This window comes from Carassius auratus, unplaced genomic scaffold (assembly GCF_003368295.1).
Source record: "Carassius auratus strain Wakin unplaced genomic scaffold, ASM336829v1 scaf_tig00045110, whole genome shotgun sequence".
In the NCBI taxonomy this organism is placed as follows: domain Eukaryota; kingdom Metazoa; phylum Chordata; class Actinopteri; order Cypriniformes; family Cyprinidae; genus Carassius; species Carassius auratus.
The window spans coordinates 1-18,110 of NW_020526879.1; the positions used below are offsets into that span (position 1 = coordinate 1).

The window sequence follows — 18,110 nt, forward strand, 5'->3', positions numbered from 1 at the left end:
AGCTTTAGGGTTTCTTTCCTACTTATATTAGATTGGCTGATCTTAAAATAGCTCTCTCTTTGCAGCAGTCTTCGCTTAATGGCCATACCACCTGTCTATTGCCAGAACAAATGTCTGAGCTCGGAGCTAAGCAGGTTTGGGCCTGGTTAGTAATTGGATGGGAGACCCCCTGGTAATACCAGTTGCTTTAAGATTTTTGTAAATTTTTCACAAATTATATAATAATCTTGAAAAAAAAAAAGAGTCAATGCCCATTCTTTGAATCTTAGCAGTCATGGACCTGTTTAGTGTCTTGGATGGGAGACCGCCTCGGAATACCAGGTGCTCTAATATTATTGGAAATTTATTACTAATTATATAATAATCTTAAAAAAAAAAAAAAAAAAAAGAGTCAATGCCCGATCTCTTAATCTTAGCAGGTATTGGCCTGGTTAGTGCTTGGATGGGAGACCGCCTGGAAATACCAGGTGCTTTAAGCTTTAGGGTTTTCTTTCCTACTTATATAATGTACCGGCGATTAGATTGACTGATCTTTAAATAGCTCTCTCTTTGCAGCAGTCTTCGCTTATGGCCATACCACCTGGCTATGCCAGATCATGTCTGAGCTCGGAAGCTAAGCAGGTTTGGGCCTGGTTAGTAATTGGATGGGAGACCCCCTGGTAATACCAGTTGCTTTAAGATTTTTGTAAATTTTTCACAAATTATATAATAATCTTGAAAAAAAAAAGAGTGAATGCCCATTCTTTGAATCTTAGCAGTCATTGACCTGTGTAGTGTTTGGATGGGAGACCCCCTGGTATACCAGGTGCTCTAATATTATTGGAAATTTATTACTAATTATATAATAATCTTAAAAAAAAAAGAGCCAATGCCCGATCTCTTAATCTTAGCAGGTATTGGCCTGGTTAGTGCTTGGATGGGAGACCGCCTCGGAATACCAGGTGCTGTAAGCTTTTGGATTTTCATTCCTACTTATATAATGTATGGGCGATTTGATTGGCTGATCTTTAAATAGTCTTCTCTTTGCAGTATCCTTCGCTTGCGACCGTAACAACCTGGCTATGCCTGATCTCGTCTGCTCTCGGAAGCTAAGCAGGTTTGGTCCTGTATAATGTACCGGCGATTAGATTGGCTGATCTTTAAATAGCTCTCTCTTTGCAGCAGTCTTCGCTTATGGCCATTCCACCCTGGCTATGCCAGATCATGTCTGAGCTCGGAAACTAAGCAGGTTTCGGCCTGGTTAGTAATTGGATGGCAGACCCCCTGGTAATACCAGTTGCTTTAAGATTTTTGGAAATTTTTCACAAATTATATAATAATCTTGCAAGAAAAAAAGAAAGGAGTCAATGCCCCATATCTGAATCTTAGCAGGTATGGGCCTGGTTAGTAATTGGATGGGAGACACCCCTGGTAATACCAGTTGCTTTAAGATTTTTGGAAATTTTTTCACAAATTATATAATAATCTTGAAAAAAAAAAAAGTCAATGCCCGATCTCTGAATAATAGCAGGTTTTGCCTGGTTAAGTACTTGGATGGAGACGGCCGGGAAATTACCAGTTGCTGTAATATTTGGGCAATTTTACTAATGTACATATAATCTTGCAACAAAAAAAAAAAAAAAAAAAGATGTAAATGCCCAATCTTTGAATCTTAGGAGGGTATGGACCTGTTTAGTGTTTGGGATGGGAGACCGCCTCGGAAAACCAGGTGCTCTAATATTATTGGGAAATTATTACTAATGTATATAATAAATCTTAAAAAAAAAAAAAAAAAAAAGAGGTCATGCCCGATCTCTTATCTTAGCAGGTATTGGCCTGGTTAGTGCTTGGGATGGGAGGACCCCTGGGGAATACAGGTGCTTTAAGCTTTAGGGTTTCTTCCTACTTATATAATGTACCGGCGATTAGATTGGCTGATCTTTAAAATAGCTCTTCTCTTTGCAGCAGTCTTCGCTTATGGCCATACCACCCTGGCTAGCCAGATCATGTCTGAGCTCGGAAGCTAAGCAGGTTTGGGCCTGGTTAGTAATTGGATGGAGACCCCCTGGTTAATACCAGTTGCTTAAGATTTTTGTAAATTTTTCACAAATTATATAATATCTTGAAAAAAAAAGAGTCAATGCCCATTCTTTGAATCTTAGCAGTCATTGACCTGTGTAGTGTTTGGATGGGAGACCGCCTGTTAATACCAGGTGCTCTAAATTATTGGAAATTTATTACTAATTATATAATAATTCTTAAAAAAAAAAAAGAGCCAATGCCCGATCTCTTAATCTTAGCAGGTATTGGCCTGGTTAGTGCTTGGATGGGAGACGCCTCGGAATACCAGGTGCTGTAAGCTTTGGATTTTCATTCCTACTTATATAATGTATGGGCGATTTGATTGGCTGATCTTTAAATAGTCTTCTCTTTGCAGTATCCTTCGCTTGCGACCGTAACAACCTGGCTATGCCTGATCTCGTCTGCTCTCGGAAGCTAAGCAGGTTTGGTCCTGTATAATGTACCGGCGATTAGATGGCTGATCTTTAAATAGCTCTCTCTTTGCAGCAGTCTTCGCTTATGGCCATTCCACCCTGGCTATGCCAGATCATGTCTGAGCTTCGGAAACTAAGCAGGTTTCGGCCTGGTTAGTAATTGGATGGCAGACCCCCTGGTAATACCAGTTGCTTTAAAGATTTTTGGAAATTTTTCACAAATTATATAATAATCTTGCAAGAAAAAAAGAAAGGAGTCAATGCCCCATATCTAATCTTAGCAGGTATGGGCCCTGGTTAGTAATTGGATGGAGGACACCCTGGTAATACCAGTTTGCTTTAAGATTTTTGGAAATTTTTCACAAATTATATAATAATCTTGAAAAAAAAAAAAAAAGTCAATGCCCGATCTCTGAATAATAGCAGGTTTTGCCTGGTTAGTACTTGGATGGAAGACGGCCGGGAAATACCAGTTTGCTGTAATATTTTTTTGGCAATTTTTACTAATTACATAATAATCTTGCAACAAAAAAAAAAAAAAGAGTAAATGCCCAATCTTTGAATCTTAGGAGGTATGGACCTGTTTAGTGCTGGATGGGAGACCGCCTCGGAATACCAGTTGCTGTAATATTTTTGGAAATTTGTACTAATTATATAATTATCTTGAAACAAAAAGAGTCAATGCCCAATCTTTGAATCTTAGCAGCTATGGACCTGTTTAGTGTTTGGATGGGAGACCGCCTCGGGAAAACCAGGTGCTCTAATATTATTGGAAATTCATTACTAATTATATAATAATCTTTAAAAAAAAAAAAAAAAAAAGAGTCAATGCCCGATCTCTTAATCTTAGCAGGTATTGGCCTGGTTAGTGCTTGGATGGGAGACCGCCTGGGAATACCAGGTGCTTTAAGCTTTAGGGTTTTTCTTTCCTACTTATATAATGTACCGGCGATTAGATTGGCTGATCTTTAAATAGCTCTCTCTTTGCAGCAGTCTTCGCTTATGGCCATACCACCCTGGCTATGCCAGATCATGTCTGAGCTCGGAAGCTAAGCAGGTTTGGGCCTGGTTAGTAATTGGATGGGAGACCCCCTGGTAATACCAGTTGCTCTAAGATTTTTGTAAATTTTTCACAAATTATATAATAATCTTGCAAGAAAAAAGAAAGGAGTCAATGCCCCATATCTGAATCTTAGCAGGTATGGGCCTGGTTAGTAATTGGATGGGAGGACCGCCTGGGAATACCAGGTGCTTTAAGCTTTAGGGTTTTCTTTCCTACTTATATAATGTACCGGCGATTAGATTGGCTGATCTTTAAATAGCTCTCTCTTTGCAGCAGTCTTCGCTTATGGCCATACCACCCTGGCTATGCCAGATCATGTCTGAGCTCAGAAGCTAAGCAGGTTTGGGCCTAGTTAGTAATTGGATGGGAGACCCCCTGGTAATACCAGTTGCTCTAAGATTATTGTAAATTTTTCACAAATTATATAATAATCTTGAAAAAAAAAAGAGTCAATGCCCATTCTTTGAATCTTAGCAGTCATGGACCTGTTTAGTGTCTGGATGGGAGACCGCCTCGGAATACCAGGTGCTCTAATATTATTGGAAATTCATTACTAATTATATAATAATCTTAAAAAAAAAAAAAAAAAAAAAAGAGTCAATGCCCGATCTCTTAATCTTAGCAGGTATTGGCCTGGTTAGTGCTTGGATGGGAGACCGCCTGGGAATACCAGGTGCTTTAAGCTTTAGGGTTTTCTTTCCTACTTATATAATGTACCGGCGATTAGATTGGCTGATCTTTAAATAGCTCTCTCTTTGCAGCAGACTTCGCTTATGGCCATACCACCCTGGCTATGCCAGATCATGTCTGAGCTCGGAAGCTAAGCAGGTTTGGGCCTGGTTAGTAATTGGATGGGAGACCCCCTGGTAATACCAGTTGCTTTAAGATTTTTGTAAATTTTTCACAAATTATATAATAATCTTAAAAAAAAAAGAGCCAATGCCCGATCTCTTAATCTTAGCAGGTATTGGCCTGGTTAGTGCTTGGATGGGAGACCGCCTCAGAATACCAGGTGCTGTAAGCTTTTGGATTTCATTCCTACTTATATAATGTATGGGCGATTTGATTGGCTGATCTTTAAATAGTCTTCTCTTTGCAGTATCCTTCGCTTGCGACCGTAACAACCTGGCTATGCCTGATCTCGTCTGCTCTCGGAAGCTAAGCAGGTTTGGTCCTGTATAATGTACCGGCGATTAGATTGGCTGATCTTTAAATAGCTCTCTCTTTGCAGCAGTCTTCGCTTATGGCCATTCCACCCTGGCTATGCCAGATCATGTCTGAGCTCGGAAACTAAGCAGGTTTCGGCCTGGTTAGTAATTGGATGGCAGACCCCCTGGTAATACCAGTTGCTTTAAGATTTTTGGAAATCTTTCACAAATTATATAATAATCTTGCAAGAAAAAAAGAAAGGAGTCAATGCCCCATATCTGAATCTTAGCAGGTATGGGCCTGGTTAGTAATTGGATGGGAGACACCCTGGTAATATCAGTTGCTTTAAGATTTTTGGAAATTTTTCACAAATTATATAATAATCTTGAAAAAAAAAAAAGTCAATGCCCGATCTCTGAATAATAGCAGGTTTTGCCTGGTTAGTACTTGGATGGAAGACGGCCAGGAAATAACAGTTGCTGTAATATTTTTGGCAATTTTTACTAATTACATAATAATCTTGCAACAAAAAAAAAAAAAAGAGTAAATGCCCAATCTTTGAATCTTAGGAGGTATGGACCTGTTTAGTGCTTGGATGGGAGACCGCCTCGGAATACCAGTTGCTGTAATATTTTTGGAAATTTGTACTAATTATATAATTATCTTGAAACAAAAAGAGTCAATGCCCAATCTTTGAATCTTAGCTGCTATGGACCTGTTTAGTGTTTGGATGGGAGACCACCTCGGAAAACCAGGTGCTCTAATATTATTGGAAATTCATTACTAATTATATAATAATCTTTAAAAAAAAAAAAAAAAAAAAAAAAAGAGTCAATGCCCGATCTCTTAATCTTAGCAGGTATTGGCCTGGTTAGTGCTTGGATGGGAGACCGCCTGGGAATACCAGGTGCTTTAAGCTTTAGGGTTTTCTTTCCTACTTATATTAGATTGGCTGATCTTTAAATAGCTCTCTCTTTGCAGCAGTCTTCGCTTATGGCCATACCACCCTGTCTATGCCAGATCATGTCTGAGCTCGGAAGCTAAGCAGGTTTGGGCCTGGTTAGTAATTGGATGGGAGACCCCCTGGTAATACCAGTTGCTTTAAGATTTTTGTAAATTTTTCACAAATTATATAATAATCTTGAAAAAAAAAGAGTCAATGCCCATTCTTTGAAATCTTAGCAGTCATGGACCTGTTTAGTGTCTGGATGGGAGACCGCCTCGGAATACCAGGTGCTCTAATATTATTGGAAATTTATTACTAATTATATAATAATCTTAAAAAAAAAAAAAAAAAAAAAGAGTCAATGCCCGATCTCTTAATCTTAGCAGGTATTGGCCTGGTTAGTGCTTGGATGGGAGACCGCCTGGAAATACCAGGTGCTTTAAGCTTTAGGGTTTTCTTTCCTACTTATATAATGTACCGGCGATTAGATTGACTGATCTTTAAATAGCTCTCTCTTTGCAGCAGTCTTCGCTTATGGCCATACCACCCTGGCTATGCCAGATCATGTCTGAGCTCGGAAGCTAAGCAGGTTTGGGCCTGGTTAGTAATTGGATGGGAGACCCCCTGGTAATACCAGTTGCTTTAAGATTTTTGTAAATTTTTCACAAATTATATAATAATCTTGAAAAAAAAAGAGTGAATGCCCAATCTTTGAATCTTAGCAGTCATTGACCTGTGTAGTGTTTGGATGGGAGACCCCCTGGTAATACCAGGTGCTCTAATGTTATTGGAAATTTATTACTAATTATATAATAATCTTTAAAAAAAAGAGCCAATGCCCGATCTCTTAATCTTAGCAGGTATTGGCCTGGTTAGTGCTTGGATGGGAGACCGCCTCGGAATACCAGGTGCTGTAAGCTTTTGGATTTTCATTCCTACTTATATAATGTATGGGCGATTTGATTGGCTGATCTTTAAATAGTCTTCTCTTTGCAGTATCCTTCGCTTGCGACCGTAACAACCTGGCTATGCCTGATCTCGTCTGCTCTCGGAAGCTAAGCAGGTTTGGTCCTGTATAATGTACCGGCGATTAGATTGGCTGATCTTTAAATAGCTCTCTCTTTGCAGCAGTCTTCGCTTATGGCCATTCCACCCTGGCTATGCCAGATCATGTCTGAGCTCAGAAACTAAGCAGGTTTCGGCCTGGTTAGTAATTGGATGGCAGACCCCCTGGTAATACCAGTTGCTTTAAGATTTTTGGAAATTTTTCACAAATTATATAATAATCTTGCAAGAAAAAAAGAAAGGAGTCAATGCCCCATATCTGAATCTTAGCAGGTATGGGCCTGGTTAGTAATTGGATGGGAGACACCCTGGTAATACCAGTTGCTTTAAGATTTTTGGAAATTTTTCACAAATTATATAATAATCTTGAAAAAAAAAAAAAGTCAATGCCCGATCTCTGAATAATAGCAGGTTTTGCCTGGTTAGTACTTGGATGGAAGACGGCCGGGAAATACCAGTTGCTGTAATATTTTTGGCAATTTTTACTAATTACATAATAATCTTGCAACAAAAAAAAAAAAAAAGAGTAAATGCCCAATCTTTGAATCTTAGGAGGTATGGACCTGTTTAGTGTTTGGATGGGAGACCGCCTCGGAATACCAGTTGCTGTAATATTTTTGGAAATTTGTACTAATTATATAATTATCTTGAAACAAAAAGAGTCAATGCCCAATCTTTGAATCTTAGCAGCTATGGACCTGTTTAGTGTTTGGATGGGAGACCGCCTCGGAAAACCAGGTGCTCTAATATTATTGGAAATTCATTACTAATTATATAATAATCTTTAAAAAAAAAAAAAAAAAAAAAAAAGAGTCAATGCCCGATCTCTTAATCTTAGCAGGTATTGGCCTGGTTAGTGCTTGGATGGGAGACCGCCTGGGAATACCAGGTGCTTTAAGCTTTAGGGTTTCTTTCCTACTTATATAATGTACCGGCGATTAGATTGGCTGATCTTTAAATAGCTCTCTCTTTGCAGCAGTCTTCGCTTATGGCCATACCACCCTGGCTATGCCAGATCATGTCTGAGCTCGGAAGCTAAGCAGGTTTGGGCCTGGTTAGTAATTGGATGGGAGACCCCCTGGTAATACCAGTTGCTCTAAGATTTTTGTAAATTTTTCACAAATTATATAATAATCTTGCAAGAAAAAAAGAAAGGAGTCAATGCCCCATATCTGAATCTTAGCAGGTATGGGCCTGGTTAGTAATTGGATGGGAGACCGCCTGGGAATACCAGGTGCTTTAAGCTTTAGGGTTTTCTTTCCTACTTATATAATGTACCGGCGATTAGATTGGCTGATCTTTAAATAGCTCTCTCTTTGCAGCAGTCTTCGCTTATGGCCATACCACCCTGGCTATGCCAGATCATGTCTGAGCTCAGAAGCTAAGCAGGTTTGGGCCTAGTTAGTAATTGGATGGGAGACCCCCTGGTAATACCAGTTGCTTTAAGATTTTTGTAAATTTTTCACAAATTATATAATAATCTTAAAAAAAAAGAGCCAATGCCCGATCTCTTAATCTTAGCAGGTATTGGCCTGGTTAGTGCTTGGATGGGAGACCGCCTCAGAATACCAGGTGCTGTAAGCTTTTTGGATTTTCATTCCTACTTATATAATGTATGGGCGATTTGATTGGCTGATCTTTAAATAGTCTTCTCTTTGCAGTATCCTTCGCTTGCGACCGTAACAACCTGGCTATGCCTGATCTCGTCTGCTCTCGGAAGCTAAGCAGGTTTGGTCCTGTATAATGTACCGGCGATTAGATTGGCTGATCTTTAAATAGCTCTCTCTTTGCAGCAGTCTTCGCTTATGGCCATTCCACCCTGGCTATGCCAGATCATGTCTGAGCTCGGAAACTAAGCAGGTTTCGGCCTGGTTAGTAATTGGATGGCAGACCCCCTGGTAATACCAGTTGCTTTAAGATTTTTGGAAATCTTTCACAAATTATATAATAATCTTGCAAGAAAAAAAGAAAGGAGTCAATGCCCCATATCTGAATCTTAGCAGGTATGGGCCTGGTTAGTAATTGGATGGGAGACACCCTGGTAATATCAGTTGCTTTAAGATTTTTGGAAATTTTTCACAAATTATATAATAATCTTGAAAAAAAAAAAGTCAATGCCCGATCTCTGAATAATAGCAGGTTTTGCCTGGTTAGTACTTGGATGGAAGACGGCCAGGAAATACCAGTTGCTGTAATATTTTTGGCAATTTTTACTAATTACATAATAATCTTGCAACAAAAAAAAAAAAAAGAGTAAATGCCCAATCTTTGAATCTTAGGAGGTATGGACCTGTTTAGTGCTTGGATGGGAGACCGCCTCGGAATACCAGTTGCTGTAATATTTTTGGAAATTTGTACTAATTATATAATTATCTTGAAACAAAAAGAGTCAATGCCCAATCTTTGAATCTTAGCTGCTATGGACCTGTTTAGTGTTTGGATGGGAGACCACCTCGGAAAACCAGGTGCTCTAATATTATTGGAAATTCATTACTAATTATATAATAATCTTTAAAAAAAAAAAAAAAAAAAAAAAAAAAGAGTCAATGCCCGATCTCTTAATCTTAGCAGGTATTGGCCTGGTTAGTGCTTGGATGGGAGACCGCCTGGGAATACCAGGTGCTTTAAGCTTTAGGGTTTTCTTTCCTACTTATATTAGATTGGCTGATCTTTAAATAGCTCTCTCTTTGCAGCAGTCTTCGCTTATGGCCATACCACCCTGTCTATGCCAGATCATGTCTGAGCTCGGAAGCTAAGCAGGTTTGGGCCTGGTTAGTAATTGGATGGGAGACCCCCTGGTAATACCAGTTGCTTTAAGATTTTTGTAAATTTTTCACAAATTATATAATAATCTTGAAAAAAAAAGAGTCAATGCCCATTCTTTGAATCTTAGCAGTCATGGACCTGTTTAGTGTCTGGATGGGAGACCGCCTCGGAATACCAGGTGCTCTAATATTATTGGAAATTTATTACTAATTATATAATAATCTTAAAAAAAAAAAAAAAAAAAAAGAGTCAATGCCCGATCTCTTAATCTTAGCAGGTATTGGCCTGGTTAGTGCTTGGATGGGAGACCGCCTGGAAATACCAGGTGCTTTAAGCTTTAGGGTTTTCTTTCCTACTTATATAATGTACCGGCGATTAGATTGACTGATCTTTAAATAGCTCTCTCTTTGCAGCAGTCTTCGCTTATGGCCATACCACCCTGGCTATGCCAGATCATGTCTGAGCTCGGAAGCTAAGCAGGTTTGGGCCTGGTTAGTAATTGGATGGGAGACCCCCTGGTAATACCAGTTGCTTTAAGATTTTTGTAAATTTTTCACAAATTATATAATAATCTTGAAAAAAAAAGAGTGAATGCCCAATCTTTGAATCTTAGCAGTCATTGACCTGTGTAGTGTTTGGATGGGAGACCCCCTGGTAATACCAGGTGCTCTAATGTTATTGGAAATTTATTACTAATTATATAATAATCTTTAAAAAAAAGAGCCAATGCCCGATCTCTTAATCTTAGCAGGTATTGGCCTGGTTAGTGCTTGGATGGGAGACCGCCTCGGAATACCAGGTGCTGTAAGCTTTTGGATTTTCATTCCTACTTATATAATGTATGGGCGATTTGATTGGCTGATCTTTAAATAGTCTTCTCTTTGCAGTATCCTTCGCTTGCGACCGTAACAACCTGGCTATGCCTGATCTCGTCTGCTCTCGGAAGCTAAGCAGGTTTGGTCCTGTATAATGTACCGGCGATTAGATTGGCTGATCTTTAAATAGCTCTCTCTTTGCAGCAGTCTTCGCTTATGGCCATTCCACCCTGGCTATGCCAGATCATGTCTGAGCTCAGAAACTAAGCAGGTTTCGGCCTGGTTAGTAATTGGATGGCAGACCCCCTGGTAATACCAGTTGCTTTAAGATTTTTGGAAATTTTTCACAAATTATATAATAATCTTGCAAGAAAAAAAGAAAGGAGTCAATGCCCCATATCTGAATCTTAGCAGGTATGGGCCTGGTTAGTAATTGGATGGGAGACACCCTGGTAATACCAGTTGCTTTAAGATTTTTGGAAATTTTTCACAAATTATATAATAATCTTGAAAAAAAAAAAAAGTCAATGCCCGATCTCTGAATAATAGCAGGTTTTGCCTGGTTAGTACTTGGATGGAAGACGGCCGGGAAATACCAGTTGCTGTAATATTTTTGGCAATTTTTACTAATTACATAATAATCTTGCAACAAAAAAAAAAAAAAAGAGTAAATGCCCAATCTTTGAATCTTAGGAGGTATGGACCTGTTTAGTGTTTGGATGGGAGACCGCCTCGGAAAACCAGGTGCTCTAATATTATTGGAAATTTATTACTAATTATATAATAATCTTAAAAAAAAAAAAAAAAAAAAAAAAGAGTCAATGCCCGATCTCTTAATCTTAGCAGGTATTGGCCTGGTTAGTGCTTGGATGGGAGACCGCCTGGGAATACCAGGTGCTTTAAGCTTTAGGGTTTTCTTTCCTACTTATATAATGTACCGGCGATTAGATTGGCTGATCTTTAAATAGCTCTCTCTTTGCAGCAGTCTTCGCTTATGGCCATACCACCCTGGCTATGCCAGATCATGTCTGAGCTCGGAAGCTAAGCAGGTTTGGGCCTGGTTAGTAATTGGATGGGAGACCCCCTGGTAATACCAGTTGCTTTAAGATTTTTGTAAATTTTTCACAAATTATATAATAATCTTGAAAAAAAAAGAGTCAATGCCCATTCTTTGAATCTTAGCAGTCATTGACCTGTGTAGTGTTTGGATGGGAGACCCCCTGTTAATACCAGGTGCTCTAATATTATTGGAAATTTATTACTAATTATATAATAATCTTAAAAAAAAGAGCCAATGCCCGATCTCTTAATCTTAGCAGGTATTGGCCTGGTTAGTGCTTGGATGGGAGACCGCCTCGGAATACCAGGTGCTGTAAGCTTTTGGATTTTCATTCCTACTTATATAATGTATGGGCGATTTGATTGGCTGATCTTTAAATAGTCTTCTCTTTGCAGTATCCTTCGCTTGCGACCGTAACAACCTGGCTATGCCTGATCTCGTCTGCTCTCGGAAGCTAAGCAGGTTTGGTCCTGTATAATGTACCGGCGATTAGATTGGCTGATCTTTAAATAGCTCTCTCTTTGCAGCAGTCTTCGCTTATGGCCATTCCACCCTGGCTATGCCAGATCATGTCTGAGCTCGGAAACTAAGCAGGTTTCGGCCTGGTTAGTAATTGGATGGCAGACCCCCTGGTAATACCAGTTGCTTTAAGATTTTTGGAAATTTTTCACAAATTATATAATAATCTTGCAAGAAAAAAAGAAAGGAGTCAATGCCCCATATCTGAATCTTAGCAGGTATGGGCCTGGTTAGTAATTGGATGGGAGACACCCTGGTAATACCAGTTGCTTTAAGATTTTTGGAAATTTTTCACAAATTATATAATAATCTTGAAAAAAAAAAAAAAGTCAATGCCCGATCTCTGAATAATAGCAGGTTTTGCCTGGTTAGTACTTGGATGGAAGACGGCCGGGAAATACCAGTTGCTGTAATATTTTTGGCAATTTTTACTAATTACATAATAATCTTGCAACAAAAAAAAAAAAAAAGAGTAAATGCCCAATCTTTGAATCTTAGGAGGTATGGACCTGTTTAGTGCTTGGATGGGAGACCGCCTCGGAATACCAGTTGCTGTAATATTTTTGGAAATTTGTACTAATTATATAATTATCTTGAAACAAAAAGAGTCAATGCCCAATCTTTGAATCTTAGCAGCTATGGACCTGTTTAGTGTTTGGATGGGAGACCGCCTCGGAAAACCAGGTGCTCTAATATTATTGGAAATTCATTACTAATTATATAATAATCTTTAAAAAAAAAAAAAAAAAAAAAAAAAGAGTCAATGCCCGATCTCTTAATCTTAGCAGGTATTGGCCTGGTTAGTGCTTGGATGGGAGACCGCCTGGGAATACCAGGTGCTTTAAGCTTTAGGGTTTTCTTTCCTACTTATATAATGTACCGGCGATTAGATTGGCTGATCTTTAAATAGCTCTCTCTTTGCAGCAGTCTTCGCTTATGGCCATACCACCCTGGCTATGCCAGATCATGTCTGAGCTCGGAAGCTAAGCAGGTTTGGGCCTGGTTAGTAATTGGATGGGAGACCCCCTGGTAATACCAGTTGCTCTAAGATTTTTGTAAATTTTTCACAAATTATATAATAATCTTGCAAGAAAAAAAGAAAGGAGTCAATGCCCCATATCTGAATCTTAGCAGGTATGGGCCTGGTTAGTAATTGGATGGGAGACCGCCTGGGAATACCAGGTGCTTTAAGCTTTAGGGTTTTCTTTCCTACTTATATAATGTACCGGCGATTAGATTGGCTGATCTTTAAATAGCTCTCTCTTTGCAGCAGTCTTCGCTTATGGCCATACCACCCTGGCTATGCCAGATCATGTCTGAGCTCAGAAGCTAAGCAGGTTTGGGCCTAGTTAGTAATTGGATGGGAGACCCCCTGGTAATACCAGTTGCTCTAAGATTATTGTAAATTTTTCACAAATTATATAATAATCTTGAAAAAAAAAAGAGTCAATGCCCATTCTTTGAATCTTAGCAGTCATGGACCTGTTTAGTGTCTGGATGGGAGACCGCCTCGGAATACCAGGTGCTCTAATATTATTGGAAATTCATTACTAATTATATAATAATCTTAAAAAAAAAAAAAAAAAAAAAAAGAGTCAATGCCCGATCTCTTAATCTTAGCAGGTATTGGCCTGGTTAGTGCTTGGATGGGAGACCGCCTGGAAATACCAGGTGCTTTAAGCTTTAGGGTTTTCTTTCCTACTTATATAATGTACCGGCGATTAGATTGACTGATCTTTAAATAGCTCTCTCTTTGCAGCAGTCTTCGCTTATGGCCATACCACCCTGGCTATGCCAGATCATGTCTGAGCTCGGAAGCTAAGCAGGTTTGGGCCTGGTTAGTAATTGGATGGGAGACCCCCTGGTAATACCAGTTGCTTTAAGATTTTTGTAAATTTTTCACAAATTATATAATAATCTTGAAAAAAAAAGAGTGAATGCCCAATCTTTGAATCTTAGCAGTCATTGACCTGTGTAGTGTTTGGATGGGAGACCCCCTGGTAATACCAGGTGCTCTAATGTTATTGGAAATTTATTACTAATTATATAATAATCTTTAAAAAAAAGAGCCAATGCCCGATCTCTTAATCTTAGCAGGTATTGGCCTGGTTAGTGCTTGGATGGGAGACCGCCTCGGAATACCAGGTGCTGTAAGCTTTTGGATTTTCATTCCTACTTATATAATGTATGGGCGATTTGATTGGCTGATCTTTAAATAGTCTTCTCTTTGCAGTATCCTTCGCTTGCGACCGTAACAACCTGGCTATGCCTGATCTCGTCTGCTCTCGGAAGCTAAGCAGGTTTGGTCCTGTATAATGTACCGGCGATTAGATTGGCTGATCTTAAATAGCTCTCTCTTTGCAGCAGTCTTCGCTTATGGGCCATACCACCCTGGCTATGCCAGATCATGTCTGAGCTCAGAAAGCTAAGCAGGTTTGGGCCCTAGTTAGTAATTGGATGGGAGACCCCCTGGTAATACCAGTTGCTCTAAGATATTGTAAATTTTTCACAAATTATATAATAATCTTGAAAAAAAAAAGAGTCAATGCCCATTCTTTGAATCTTAGCAGTCATGGACCTGTTTAGTGTCTGGATGGGGAGACCGCCTCGGAATACCCAGGTGCTCTAATATTATTGGAAATTCATTACTAATTATATAATAATCTTAAAAAAAAAAAAAAAAAAAAAAAAGAGTCAATGCCCGATCTCTTAATCTTAGCAAGGTATTGGCCTGGTTAGTGCTTGGATGGGAGACCGCCTGGAAATACCAGGTGCTTTAAGCTTTAGGGTTTTCTTCCTACTTATATAATGTACCGGCGATTAGATTGACTGATCTTTAATAGCTCTCTCTTGCCAGCAGTCTTCGCTTATGGCCATACCACCCTGGCTATGCCAGATCATGTCTGAGCTCGGAGCTAAGCAGGTTTGGGCCTGGTTAGTAATTGGATGGGAGACCCCCTGGTAATACCAGTTGCTTTAAGATTTTTGTAAATTTTTCACAAATTATATAATAATCTTGAAAAAAAAAGAGTGAATGCCCAATCTTTGAATCTTAGCAGTCATTGACCTGTGTAGTGTTTGGATGGGAGACCCCCTGGTAATACCAGGTGCTCTAATGTTATTGGAAATTTATTACTAATTATATAATAATCTTTAAAAAAAAGAGCCAATGCCCGATCTCTTAATCTTAGCAGGTATTGGCCTGGTTAGTGCTTGGATGGGAGACCGCCTCGGAATACCAGGTGCTGTAAGCTTTTGGATTTTCATTCCTACTTATATAATGTATGGGCGATTTGATTGGCTGATCTTTAAATAGTCTTCTCTTTGCAGTATCCTTCGCTTGCGACCGTAACAACCTGGCTATGCCTGATCTCGTCTGCTCTCGGAAGCTAAGCAGGTTTGGTCCTGTATAATGTACCGGCGATTAGATTGGCTGATCTTTAAATAGCTCTCTCTTTGCAGCAGTCTTCGCTTATGGCCATTCCACCCTGGCTATGCCAGATCATGTCTGAGCTCGGAAACTAAGCAGGTTTCGGCCTGGTTAGTAATTGGATGGCAGACCCCCTGGTAATACCAGTTGCTTTAAGATTTTTGGAAATTTTTCACAAATTATATAATAATCTTGCAAGAAAAAAAGAAAGGAGTCAATGCCCCATATCTGAATCTTAGCAGGTATGGCCTGGTTAGTAATTGGATGGGAGACACCCTGGTAATACCAGTTGCTTTAAGATTTTTGGAAATTTTTCACAAATTATATAATAATCTTGAAAAAAAAAAAAAGTCAATGCCCGATCTCTGAATAATAGCAGGTTTTGCCTGGTTAGTACTTGGATGGAAGACGGCCGGAAATACCAGTTGCTGTAATATTTTTGGCAATTTTTACTAATTACATAATAATCTTGCAAAAAAAAAAAAAAAAAAGAGTAAATGCCCAATCTTTGAATCTTAGGAGGTTGGACCTGTTTAGTGTTTGGATGGGAGACCCCCCTGTTAATACCAGGTGCTCTAATATTATTGGAAATTTATTACTAATTATATAATAATCTTAAAAAAAAAAAAAAAAAAAAAAAAAAGAGTCAATGCCCGATCTCTTAATCTTAGCAGGTATTGGCCTGGTTAGTGCTTGGATGGGAGACCGCCTGGGAATACCAGGTGCTTTAAGCTTTAGGGTTTTTTTCCTACTTTATAATGTACCGGCGATTAGATTGGCTGATCTTTAAATAGCTCTCTCTTTGCAGCAGTCTTCGCTTATGGCCATACCACCCTGGCTATGCCAGATCATGTCTGAGCTCGGAAGCTAAGCAGGTTTGGGCCTGGTTAGTAATTGGATGGGAGACCCCCTGGTAATACCAGTTGCTTTAAGATTTTTGTAAATTTTCACAATTATATAATAATCTTGAAAAAAAAAAGAGTCAATGCCATTCTTGAATCTTAGCAGTCATTGACCTGTGTAGTGTTTGGATGGGAGACCCCCCTGTTAATACCAGGTGCTCTAATATTATTGGAAATTTATTACTAATTATATAATAATCTTAAAAAAAGAGCCAATGCCCGATCTCTTAATCTTAGCAGGTATTGGCCTGGTTAGTGCTTGGATGGGAGACCGCCTCGGAATACCAGGTGCTGTAAGCTTTTGGATTTTCATTCCTACTTATATAATGTATGGGCGATTTGATTGGCTGATCTTTAAATAGTCTTCTCTTTGCAGTATCCTTCGCTTGCGACCGTAACAACCTGGCTATGCCTGATCTCGTCTGCTCTCGGAAGCTAAGCAGGTTTGGTCCTGTATAATGTACCGGCGATTAGATTGGCTGATCTTTAAATAGCTCTCTCTTTGCAGCAGTCTTCGCTTATGGCCATTCCACCCTGGCTATGCCAGATCATGTCTGAGCTCGGAAACTAAGCAGGTTTCGGCCTGGTTAGTAATTGGATGGCAGACCCCCTGGTAATACCAGTTGCTTTAAGATTTTTTGGAAATTTTTCACAAATTATATAATAATCTTGCAAGAAAAAAAGAAAGGAGTCAATGCCCCATATCTGAATCTTAGCAGGTATGGGCCTGGTTAGTAATTGGATGGGAGACACCCTGGTAATACCAGTTGCTTTAAGATTTTTGGAAATTTTTTCACAAATTATATAATAATCTTGAAAAAAAAAAAAAAGTCATGCCCGATCTCTGAATAATAGCAGGTTTTGCCTGGTTAGTACTTGGATGGAAGACGGCCGGGAAATACCAGTTGCTGTAATATTTTTGGCAATTTTTACTAATTACATAATAATCTTGCAACAAAAAAAAAAAAGAGTAAATGCCCAATCTTTGAATCTTAGGAGGTATGGACCTGTTTAGTGCTTGGATGGGAGACCGCCTCGGAATACCAGTTGCTGTAATATTTTTGGAAATTTGTACTAATTATATAATTATCTTGAAACAAAAAGAGTCAATGCCCAATCTTTGAATCTTAGCAGCTATGGACCTGTTTAGTGTTTGGATGGGAGACCGCCTCGGAAACCAGGTGCTCTAATATTATTGGAAATTCATTACTAATTATATAATAATCTTTAAAAAAAAAAAAAAAAAAAAGAGTCAATGCCCGATCTCTTAATCTTAGCAGGTATTGGCCTGGTTAGTGCTTGGATGGGAGACCGCTGGGAATACCAGGTGCTTTAGCTTTAGGGTTTTCTTTCCTACTTATAAATGTACCGGCGATTAGATTGGCTGATCTTTAAATAGCTCTCTCTTTGCAGCAGTCTTCGCTTATGGCCATACCACCCTGGCTATGCCAGATCATGTCTGAGCTCGGAAGCTAAGCAGGTTTGGGCCTGGTTAGTAATTGGATGGGAGACCCCTGGTAATACCAGTTGCTCTAAGATTTTTTGTAAATTTTTCACAAATTATATAATAATCTTGTAAGAAAAAAAGAAAGGAGTCAATGCCCCATATCTGAATCTTAGCAGGTATGGGCCTGGTTAGTAATTGGATGGGAGACCGCCTGGGAATACCAGGTGCTTTAAGCTTTAGGGTTTTCTTTCTACTTATATAATGTCCGGCGATTAGATTGGCTGATCTTTAAATAGCTCTCTCTTTGCAGCAGTCTTCGCTTATGGCCATACCACCCTGGCTATGCCAGATCATGTCTGAGCTCAGAAGCTAAGCAGGTTTGGGCCTGGTTAGTAATTGGATGGGAGACCCCCTGGTAATACAGTTGCTTTAAAGATTTTTGTAAATTTTTCACAAATTATATAATATCTTAAA

At 39.1% G+C, this 18,110-nt stretch overlaps 17 pseudogenes; all 17 read left to right on the forward strand.

Moving 5' to 3' along the window:
- Positions 1-563: 563 nt before the first annotated feature.
- Positions 564-681, forward strand: LOC113087692 (uncharacterized; annotated as a pseudogene).
- A 2,791-nt stretch (positions 682-3,472) lies between these two features.
- LOC113087686 (uncharacterized) lies at positions 3,473-3,591 on the forward strand (annotated as a pseudogene).
- Positions 3,592-3,818: 227 nt separating this feature from the next.
- Positions 3,819-3,937, forward strand: LOC113087694 (uncharacterized; annotated as a pseudogene).
- Positions 3,938-4,306: 369 nt separating this feature from the next.
- Positions 4,307-4,425, forward strand: LOC113087684 (uncharacterized; annotated as a pseudogene).
- Positions 4,426-5,675: 1,250 nt separating this feature from the next.
- LOC113087689 (uncharacterized) lies at positions 5,676-5,794 on the forward strand (annotated as a pseudogene).
- Positions 5,795-6,162: 368 nt separating this feature from the next.
- On the forward strand, positions 6,163-6,281 carry LOC113087696 (uncharacterized; annotated as a pseudogene).
- Positions 6,282-7,681: 1,400 nt separating this feature from the next.
- LOC113087687 (uncharacterized) lies at positions 7,682-7,800 on the forward strand (annotated as a pseudogene).
- A 227-nt stretch (positions 7,801-8,027) lies between these two features.
- Positions 8,028-8,146, forward strand: LOC113087693 (uncharacterized; annotated as a pseudogene).
- A 1,252-nt stretch (positions 8,147-9,398) lies between these two features.
- On the forward strand, positions 9,399-9,517 carry LOC113087690 (uncharacterized; annotated as a pseudogene).
- Positions 9,518-9,884: 367 nt separating this feature from the next.
- On the forward strand, positions 9,885-10,003 carry LOC113087699 (uncharacterized; annotated as a pseudogene).
- A 1,265-nt stretch (positions 10,004-11,268) lies between these two features.
- LOC113087700 (uncharacterized) lies at positions 11,269-11,387 on the forward strand (annotated as a pseudogene).
- Positions 11,388-12,789: 1,402 nt separating this feature from the next.
- Positions 12,790-12,908, forward strand: LOC113087688 (uncharacterized; annotated as a pseudogene).
- Positions 12,909-13,135: 227 nt separating this feature from the next.
- LOC113087695 (uncharacterized) lies at positions 13,136-13,254 on the forward strand (annotated as a pseudogene).
- A 370-nt stretch (positions 13,255-13,624) lies between these two features.
- LOC113087701 (uncharacterized) lies at positions 13,625-13,743 on the forward strand (annotated as a pseudogene).
- Positions 13,744-14,722: 979 nt separating this feature from the next.
- Positions 14,723-14,840, forward strand: LOC113087698 (uncharacterized; annotated as a pseudogene).
- A 1,263-nt stretch (positions 14,841-16,103) lies between these two features.
- Positions 16,104-16,222, forward strand: LOC113087685 (uncharacterized; annotated as a pseudogene).
- A 1,388-nt stretch (positions 16,223-17,610) lies between these two features.
- On the forward strand, positions 17,611-17,728 carry LOC113087697 (uncharacterized; annotated as a pseudogene).
- Positions 17,729-18,110: the final 382 nt, after the last annotated feature.